A 9,540-nucleotide genomic window follows, 5' to 3' on the forward strand; every position below is an offset into this window, starting at 1 on the left:
GGAGTATAATTGCTTTATAATGGTGTGTTAGTTTCTGCTTTATAACAAAGTGAATCAGCTATACATATACATATGTCCCCATATCTCCTCCCTCTTGCATCTCCCTCTAGGTGGTCCCAAAGCACCCAGCTGATCTCCCTGTGCTATGTGGCTCCTTCCCACTAGCTATCTGTTTTACATTTGGTAGTGTATATATGTCCATGCCACTCTCTCACTTCGTCCCAGCTTACCCTTCCCCCTCCCCGTGTCCTCAAGTCCATTCTCCACGTCTCTGTCTTTATTCCTGTCCTGCCCCTAGGTTCTTCAGAACCTTTTTTTTTTTAGATTCCATATATGTGTGTTAGCATACGGTATTTTTTTTTTTTTTTTGTGGTACTCGGGCCTCTCACTGTTGTGGCCTCTCTCGTTGCGGAGCACAGGCTCCGGACGCGCAGGCTCAGCGGCCATGGCTCACGGGCCCAGCCGCTCCGCGGCATGGGGGATCCTCCTGGACCAGGGCACGAACCCGTGTCCCCTGCATCGGCAGGCGGACTCTCAACCACTGAGCCACCAGGGAAGCCCCTATTTTTAGTTTTTTAAGGAACCTCCATACTGTTCTCCATAGTGGCTTTATCCATTTACATTCCCACCAACAGTGCAAGAGGGTTTCCTTTTCTCCACACCCTCTCCAGCATTTATTGTTTGTGGATTTTTTGATGATGGCCATTCTGACTGGTGTGAGGTGATACCTCATTGTGGTTTTGATTTGCATTTCTCTAATGATTAGTGACCATCCAAATTCTTGAAGGATCAGTTTGTCTACTCTTCTAGTGCACAAAGCTGATGGGATAAAATTAGTTACTTTGATTTGTTTTGAAACTTTCTCTGCCCTGGCAGTAAACGCCTATTTGAAGGGTGCTAAGAAAAGAAAAATAGAAGAGGAGAAAACATTTCCTAAATGTTCCTCATTCTCTGAGGTCAGTATTATCCTGACACCAAAGCCAGACAAAGACATTACAAGAAAAGAAAACTACAGACTAATATGCTTTATGAATATAGATGAAAAAATTTCAACAAAATACTGGCAAGTCAAATCCAGCAGCATATTAAAAGATTATACACCATGACCAAGAGAGACATTTTAGGAAAGCAAGGATGGTTTAGTATATGAAAATCAATTAATCTACCATATTGATAGAATGAAAGGAAAAAAAACACATGATCATCTCAATTGATGCAGAAAAAGCATTTAACACTATCTAACTCTCATTCATAATAAAAACACCCAACAAACAAGGACTAGGAAGGAACTTCCTCAATCTAGTAAAGGGTATCTACTAAAATCCACTTAAAAGGAAAGATTGAAAACTTGTTCCCCTAGCAACAAGACAGGATGTCAGCTCTCACCACTTATATTTAGCACTTTCTTTTTTTTTTTGCGGTACGCGGGCCTCCTCACTGTTGTGGCATCTCCCGTTGCGTAGCACAGGCTCCGGACGCGCAGGCTCAGCGGCCATGGCTCACGGGCCCAGCCGCTTTGCGGCATGTGGGATCTTCCCGGACCAGGGCACGAACCCGTGTCCCCTGCATCGGCAGGCGGACTCTCAACCACTGCACCACCAGGGAAGCCCTCTATTTAGCATTTTGCTTTAAGTTTTAACCAGGTAAATTAGACAAGAAAAAGAAATAAAAGACATATTTTATTTGGGAAAAAAGTGGGAAAGAAAGAAGTAGAACTGCATTTCCAATGACATTATCTTCTATATAGGAAATCCTAAAGGGTTGATAAAGACACTCCAAGACTTAATAAATGAGCTCAGCGAAGTTGCAGGATACGAGGTCAAAATACAAACATAAGTTGTATTTCTATAAACTAGCACTGAAAAAGCTGAAAAAGAAATTAACAATTCCATTTAAAATAGCATCAAAATGAAAAAAGAAAACAATTAGGAATAAACGTTACCAGGGAGGTATAAGACACTAAAAATTATAAAATAATACACTACTGAATGTAAAATAGATAGCTATTGGGGAAGCAGCCGCATAGCACAGGGAGATCAGTTCAGTGCAGTGCTTTGTGACCACCTCGAGGTGTGGGATAGGAAGGGTGGGAGGGAGACACAAGAGGGAGGGGATATGGGGTTATATGTATACGTATAGCTGATTCAGTTTGTTATACAGCAGCAACTAACACAACAATGTAAAGCAATTATACTCCAATAAAGATGTTAAAAAATATATAAAATATTGCTGGAAGAAATGAAAGAAGACCCAAGTAAATGGAAAGACATCCTGTGTTCATTGATTGGAAGACTTAATATTGTTAAGATGGCAATAGTCTGCAAATTAATCTACAGGTTAAAATAAATTCCTTTCAAAATCTCAGTCGGCCTTTCTGAAAAAAGTTGACAAGCTGATCATGAATTTATATGGCAATGCAAGGAACACAGAATATAAAAAATACTCTCGAAAAAGAAGAACAGGGGACTTCCCTGGTGGTCCAGTGGGTAAGACTCCATGCTCCCAATGCAGGGGGCCTGGAATCTATCCCTGGTCAGGGAACGAGATCCCACATGTATGCAGCAACTAAGAGTTTGAATGCCACAACTAAAGATCCTGCACGCCGCAACTAAGACCAGGCACAGCCTAAATAAATAAATAAATATTTTTTAAAAAAAGAAAAAAAAGAACAAAGTTAGAGAAGTCACACTTCCTGATTTCAAAACTCACTACAAAGCTACAGTAATCAAGACTTTGTGGTACTGGCATAAGGATAGACATATAGATAAATGGAATAAAATTGAGAGTCCAGAAAGAAACTCATACATTTATGGTCAAGTGATTTTTGACAAGGATGCCAAGACAATTAAATGGGGGAAAGAATAGATTTTTCAATAAATGTTGCTGGGACAACTGCATATCCACTTGCAAATGAATGGAGTCAAACCCTTGCTTCACATTATATACAAAAATGAACTTGGGATGGATCAAATGTAAGAGCTGAAACCATAAAACTTTTAGAAGGAAACATAGGTGTAAACCTTTGTGACCTTGCATTTGACAATGATTTCTTAGATATGATACCGAAAGCAAAAGTAACAAAAGAAAAAAATAGAAAAATTGGACTTCATCAAAATTAAAAATATTTGTGCTTCAAAGAATACCACTGAGAAACTGAAAACACAAGCCACATAATATGAGAAAAAATTTTCAAATCATGTATCTGATAAGGGTCTGGTATCCAGAATATATAAAGAACTCTTACAACTCATTAATAAAAAGACATTTAACTCAATTTTGAAATGAGCAAAGAATTTGAATAGACATTTTACCAAAGAAGACATACAAATGGCCACTAAAACATTAAAAGATGCTTAGTCATTAGGGAAATGTAAATCAAAACCACAGTGGGATACCCCTTCATACCCCTGGAATGGCTATAATCAAAATGATAGACAATAGCAAGTGTTGGTGAGGATGTGGAAAAATCAGAACCCTTATATATTGATGATGGGAATGTAAAATGGAACAGCCCCTTTAGAAAACAGTTTGCAGTTTCTTGAAAGGTTAAACATGGAGTTACCAATGATTCAGCAATTCTACTCCTACCTATTTAATACCCAAGAGTACTGGAAACATGCTTCCACACAAAAACTTGTACATGAGTATTCACAGCCACATTATTCATGATAGCCCCAAAGTAGAAACAACCCACATGTTCATCAACTGATGAATGGATAAACAAAATGTGATATATCCATACAGTGGAATATTATTCAGTCATAAAAATGTATGTGGTACCGATACGTATTACAACATGCATGGACCTTACAAACATTATGCTAAGTGGAAGAAGCAAAACACTAAGGTGAGTGAATGCTAACAGATAGGGGTTTCTTTTTGGAGTGATGTGAATGTTCTGGAATTAGATAGTAGTGATGGTTGTACAACTTTGTTCATACTCTAAAAATCACCGAATTGTACACTTTAAAAGTATAGTGTGTGAATTATATCTCAGTGAAAAATCAGAAGTGTTACTTTTTTTGTGTTAAGAAATTAGAGTATATTTGGTATTTTATATAGTTTAATATTTAGAAACTCACACCTAATAGAATTCTGGGACAGTCTTAAACTATAATTGAAAATGTGTAATTGAGTAATTTAGACTTTGATTTAAAATTGAAATCTTCCTAAGTTTATATACATTATTAGCATATCTAAGAGAATTTTAGCCATCAACTTATTTTGTAAGTTTAATGTATCATAGTAATACTCAGGCTTTTTATTTTCTTAAGTCAGATAATAGAAGTATTTGGAAAGGAAAACAAATATAGAAAACTTAAAATTCAGCCTCAAATGTTTTCTATTTGTTAATGGAATCAACTATTTTTAAAAATATTTATTTATTTATTTATTTATTTGTATCAGGTCTCAGTTGTGGCTCACAGGCTCCTTGGTTGCACCATGTGAACTCTTAGTTGCGGCATGCATGTGGGATCTAGTTCCTTAACCAGGGATTGAACCCAGGCCTCCTGCATTGGGAGTGCAGAGTCTTAACCACTGCACCATCAGGGAAGTCCCTGGAATCAACTGTTAACTAAAGTTCCCTTAACAATGACAGTTAACGTTTGTTAAACTTATAAATAAGATAATAAGATATGTAAGCTGAATTTCAATACTGTAACTTTAATAAATTATTTGTTTTAAAAAGCAAAATATGCCTGAAAAATCTCCCCTTTCTTTTCTGCCCCCCTCCTTTGCTGGGGCGACAGAACAGAGTTACTTGTGTCCTCATAGAGATAGTCTATACATAAGCATGCTTGTTTACTCCCACCTTTTAATTCTCTCCCTTCTTCAGAATGACCACTATGAATAGCCAACCCTGGACGGTTGTTGGGCTGGTCCTTCGCTTTGAGTGGCTGGAAGATGGCACTGCAGTGACAGCTGTCAGGCCCAGTAGGCCATCTGTGAACTTGCACCTCAGATTTGGAGATAATAGTTGTTAGGGGCTGAATTGTGTCCCCCCCCCCACAATTAATATGTTGAAATCCCAACCCCTAGTATCTCAGAATGTGACAAATAGGAAATTGGGCCTTCAAAGAAGTGATGAAGTTAAAATGAGGCCATTAGGGTGGGCCCTAATCCAGTCTGACTGGTGTCCTACAAGGAGGAAGAAATCTGGACATAGAAAGTAAAACAGGAGGGAAGGGGGCAGGGCACAACCTTTAAAAGAATGATATAGCCATAGGACATGACAAAAACTGGTTAGAACTAACCAGATCCAAGATGGCGGAAGATTTGACTTCCAGTGGACCTTGAGCCTCTTCATACACTCATTGTAATACATTAGCGTAAGGTAAGTGACACACCCACCAGTGCCACAGACAGTTCTGAGGCCAACCATCAAAGACCAGAAAGTGGGCTGTGGCCCAATTCCTGGAAATCTCTGCCCCTTCCCCAAAATAGTTGGAATAATCCTCCCACTCATTAGCCTATGAAATTACCCAGCCCATAAAAACTAACCATGCAGGCTCTAGAGCGCAGGCTCAGTAGTTGTGGCGCACGGGCTTAGTTGTTCCGCAGCATCAGCGCTCGAACCCATGTCCCTTGAATAAGCAGGCAGATTCTTATCCACTGTGCCACTGGGGAAGTCCCAAACCTGTCACCAAATTGATCTTGGACTTCCAGCCTCCAGAACTGTCACAAAATAATATCCGTTGTTTAAGACACCCAGTCTGTGGTATTTTGTTATAGCAGTCCTAGCAAACTAATACAACAGTTCTCTTTGAGCTCATGCATTCTTTCAGTGGACTTCAGGAATTTGTATTATCCAAGCTGTTTCCTCTCAGATGGAAAACTCTGAAAGCAAGTTGAAGTTTTAGCTCTCTCCTTTCCCTCTTGCAGACATGCCCTGTCCTACAGGTCTCACCCTGGGGCTGCTGCTGCCTCCTCCCCTTTGAACTTTATTCTTTCCTTATTTTGCACACCTAGCACTTATCCTGAATCTTACAGGATGCTGTAAACAGCCTCAGGGCACCAAACGGTGGCACAGTTGAAAAGGCTGATTTGCTGTGAGAATAAGATTATTCTCTTATTTGTAGAGAATAAGAAATAAATTATTTACAAAACTGGAGGTTTTCCAGTGCTTGGCTTTCAGCACAACCTAATAGCTTTGTCAGCTGACTTTTTTTTTTTTTTCCATGTGGGATCTTAGTTCCCCAACCAGGGATCGAACCCATGCCCCCTGCATTGGGAGCATAGAGTCTTAACACTGGACCACCAGGGAAGTCCCTTAGCTGAATATTTAATTAAACATCATTTTTAAATGATAGATCTTGTTTCATTTTGGTTTTGCTTGTAACAGAAGCAGTCAAGGAATTGAGTGATACTGCTACACAAAACTTTTGTTTTTTTGGCTGCGTTGGGTCTCGTTGCTGCACGCGGGCTTTTCTCTAGTTGCTGCGAGCGGGGCTTCTCTTCACTGAGGTGCGCGGGCTTCTCATTGTGGTGGCTTCTCTTGTTGCAGAGCCGGCCCTAGAGCACGTGGGCTTCAGTAGTTGCAGTGCATGGGCTCAGTAGTTGTGGCGCACGGGCTTAGCTGCTCCGTGGTGTGTGGGATTTTCCCGGACCAGGGATGGAACCCGTGTCCCCTGCATTGGCAGGCAGATTCTTAACCACTGCACCACCAGGGAAGTCCCCCAAACTCTTTTTTCCTATAAATTTTTGGAGGTTAGTGGTGCAGAAAAATTTTAAATGCAATTTGACTTTCATTGTCCACAAATATTTCAATTCATGAAACTTAAAAAAATGAAATCGATTTGGAATATTAAAATTTTCATGCAGTGCTTTATTGCAATGCTCAGAATACAGATGGGGCTCGGGAGTTAGCATTTTTAATAAGTTTACCCAGGGAACTACCAGGTTAACAGATGGAGGCTTTGAGGATTAGGCTTGCTATGCTGATGGATAGTCTTTAGTATGGTTTGGAAACCAGGGCGGGGGGTGGGGTGGGGTGACTGTGGGGCTCCCGGGCATGGAGGCCTCTTTGTGCCCCCCTTTCCTTGTAGACCAGACTCCAGCCTCCATGACCTTCCCTGAGTTCCAAAGGGCAGATTCGTACAGTTGCTCATCAAGGGAGGAGCAGCCAAGAAACCAACTGAGGTGAGATTAAAGGGACCAGAGAAGCTCATCCAGATTAAGAGACCCACGCCCGAGACCCTGCTCACACCCTCATCTAACCCCACCCTTGGAGTATTGTCATAAAACTCCTCATCATATCCTCCTGGGTTGGGACACATTTTTCGAGACAGCGGCCCGTTCCGTCCCCCTTTGCCTGGCAAGGCAATAAAGCTATCCTTTTCTATTTCACCCAAAACTCTCTCCGAGATCCGATTTGACAGCGGTGCACAGAGGCCGAGCTTTTGGCATGTTTCCGTGACAAAGTGTGCAAGTCCTGTCTGTATTCATTTAAGTGACTTCATGCTGAACGTGAAGTATTTTGTTTGTTTGTTCTGTTTTTTTGCGGTACGCGGGCCTCTCACTGTTGTGGCCTCTCCCGTTGCGGAGCACAGGCTCCGGACACGCAGGCTCAGCGGCCATGGCTCACGGGCCCAGCCGCTCCGCGGCATGTGGGATCTTCACGGACCGGGGCACGAACCCGCATCCCCTGCATCGGCAGGCGGACTCTCAACCACTGCGCCACCAGGGAAGCCCCAAACGTGAAGTATTTGAAATGTAAGCTTGATGCATTTTATAACATAAGATTACATGTAATCTTGATGTATTTCAAAAACTATGAATTAATCTTTCTACGGTAACAGAGGAGTTGTATCTCTTTTATGGGGAACAGTTTTATTGAATATAATTCATATGCCACAGAATTCACCCATTTAAAGAGTACAGTTCAGGGCTTCCTTCCCTGGTGGCGCAGTGGTTGAGAGTCCGCCTGCCGATGCAGGGGATGCGGGTTCGTGCCCCGGTCTGGGAAGATCCCCCATGCCGCGGAGCGGCTGGGCCCGTGAGCCATGGCCGCTGAGCCTGCGCGTCCGGAGCCTGTGCTCCGCAACGGGAGAGGCCACAACAGTGAGAGGCCCGCGTACCGCAAAAAAATAAATTAAAAAAAATAAAGAGTACAATTCAATGGCTTAGGTGTGTTCACGGGGTGGTGCAACTATCACACCATCGATTTTATTATATTCTCGTACCCCCAAAGAAACATTGCATCCTTTAGTCATCATCTCCAAATACCTCTATCCCCACAGCCCTGGGCAAGTATTAATCCCCTTGGTGTGTCAGGATTTGCTTATTCTGGACATGCCATATAAATGGACTCCTACATGTGCAGTCATGTGACTGGCTTCTTTCACTTAGAATAACGTTGTAAGGTTGGTCCATGTTGTAGGGTGTATCAGTATCTCTTTCCTTTTCACGGTAGAGTAATATTTCATTGCATGGATAGTCTACATTTTATTTTTCAATTCATTAGCTGGCAGACATTTGGATTATTTCTACTTATGGCCTTGTGTTGTGGTTAATGTAAGCTTTACATGGCTTGAGAAGGAATGGCTATAAGACTGTCTAAAAGAGAGTAGTGATGGAAGAGGTAAAATTTATGTACTAGATAATTGGTAAAAAGCAGTTCAGGGAGATAAAGAAGCCAGGAGGAACTGTCAGCAGAACGTGAACTTAAAAAGAAAAAACGAACAACTGGAATTTTATTAATCTTCCTGAACTACTTGCAGCTGCATCTATCAGGTGACCTGTGGAGCTGGACCTTTGTCAAATGGGGGCTGCTGAGTACGGGAATCCCTCGTTGTCTGGGGCATCCACCATTGTGTGAGAGGCAGTTTTTCTCGTGACAGCCCAAAGACCATTTTCCTGTTTTCTTTGACCCCCGGCCATGAGAGCAGGGTGAGAGACCTAGACTTGACCAATCAGATAATCCTGCCTGGGCAAGTGACCCAGAGATAGAGGCATTCTGAGTGCACTTCGATTGTGGGAGCAGCTACAAATTGAATGCTCACTGAAGTAGGGCCGAAGGAGCTGATGTGGCCACGGCAGCAATGTCCTTGCCAGTCTCTTCCTGGGCGTGATTTTGGCCGTGGTTCTGGCTGCTTAGCATGGGAGAATAGCCAAGAAAATTCTGAAAATAAGTAATGAGGAGGGACTAGCTGTACCAGTCGTGAAACTTTATTATAATTAAATACCATATTGTACTTCATTTATTTATTTATTTTTGGCCACGCCACGTGGCTCGTGGGATCTTAGTTCCCCGATCAGGGACTGAACCTGGGTCCTCAGCAGTGAAAGTGCCGAGTTCTAACTACAGGACTGCCAGGGAATTCCCTGTACTTGAGTTATTTTTAAAGTTTATGTGCAGTAGTTAAAAATGGTAAAAAATTTAAGAAGGAACATTTAGAGACTAAAATCTCTTCGAAATTATTGTAACATTCCTCTTTAGAGCATTTGGCTTACTCATCATTTTAGCACTCACATTTGAATCCTTTTTGATTGTTGTGTGTAGCCAGCAGAACTGATTAACAGTTGAACCCTCTTTCCCCT

The sequence above is a fragment of the Phocoena phocoena genome, chromosome 4, assembly GCF_963924675.1.
Source record: "Phocoena phocoena chromosome 4, mPhoPho1.1, whole genome shotgun sequence".
In the NCBI taxonomy this organism is placed as follows: domain Eukaryota; kingdom Metazoa; phylum Chordata; class Mammalia; order Artiodactyla; family Phocoenidae; genus Phocoena; species Phocoena phocoena.